Source organism: Microtus oregoni, unplaced genomic scaffold (assembly GCF_018167655.1).
Source record: "Microtus oregoni isolate MIOR12 unplaced genomic scaffold, Mior012 000074F_008, whole genome shotgun sequence".
NCBI classification, from domain to species: domain Eukaryota; kingdom Metazoa; phylum Chordata; class Mammalia; order Rodentia; family Cricetidae; genus Microtus; species Microtus oregoni.
This window is the reverse complement of record NW_024543995.1, coordinates 64,090-65,297: the sequence shown is the minus strand read 5'-3', so window position 1 is coordinate 65,297 and position 1,208 is coordinate 64,090. Positions and strand designations below refer to the sequence as shown.

At 38.7% G+C, this 1,208-nt stretch overlaps 1 pseudogene; it reads left to right on the top strand.

Moving 5' to 3' along the window:
- The first annotated feature begins 254 nt into the window (after positions 1–254).
- On the top strand, positions 255–867 carry LOC121441279 (annotated as a pseudogene).
- Positions 868–1,208: the final 341 nt, after the last annotated feature.

Genomic DNA, 1,208 nt, shown 5'->3' with positions numbered 1-1,208 from the left:
AAATGCATAATTATACAGTGTAGAGTGTGTGTTGATTAGATTATCTACCTGCCTGAACAGAATGCCATAGGGGCATTCTCAGGCTTTTCTCATGCCACATCCAAGTCATCAGATCTTCATATAAGGCTCACTCTCTCAAAAATAACACCTTTCCCTTAGTACTTTAAACCTGAGTATCCTGTCTTTGCCCTGAGTAACTATCTTCATATTGTCCTGTGTATCTTTGCAGATCTCAAGTATTCACTGTCAGCATCATGTTGAAAACATACAATCGCCAAATGGGAGGTTTTGTTTTGACCACAGTGGCCTGTCTACTTTGCTGCATCTCCATGGGGCTCCCTCAGTAGCGAGTGTGGTACTATGAAGACCCTATGATTTCCAAGCCTATAATGGCTTTTGTGGGCAAATGGAAAGCCTGTGTTTTCCACAATGGCAACAACTCCAGCAACATACAACTACCATGACTCGTTCATTCCATTGTACATTCGAATAAACCAGCACCTGCTGCTGGTGGCTAGCTTTCTTGGGCTCTTTGGGAAAATCACCACCAGTATTGCTTTTTGTAGTCTGTGTATGGGAAGAGTGTGGAGGAATGCCACCTGCAATCCATTCAGCATTTCAGGGATTCCCAACATCATTGCTAGCAGCTTTCTTTATCTTGCTGTTCTGTTCAATTACATATCCATCATGCGTAAATGGGGGATTGCCTTTCCAACATCTTTCAATATGCCTTCTGACCCAGACACTCAGAAGTTTGGTAGTGCCATGGTTCTGGCAACTATAGCTGCAATTTTCTTTCTAATAAGTGGCACAATTTGCCTTTCTTCAAATTTAGCCACAGGCAAAACACTCCATTATAAAATTTAAAAGTAAATTTTTATCTTACACCACCTTGAAAATCCAGTAAAGATAGCAAGCATTTGTCATTGTGTCTACATAAATTTTGAAAGAGCTCAAAGTGATGCCAAATGTGGCCCGTGACAAAAACTAGTCAAGTTGGCCTCCTCTTATCTTTTTAGCATGTTTTGTTTCCTTAATTCGTTGTTTGTATTATGGGCTTTCATTAAATAAAATCTTATTTGAATTGTCAATATAATACTGTGTTTTATTTGCTGTAAACAAAAGTAAATAATAAACTCAATTTATATTGGTTTTTTTTTTTTCATTACAAATATTTATTAGGGCTTGCCAAAAGCGAGGCCCTGCAG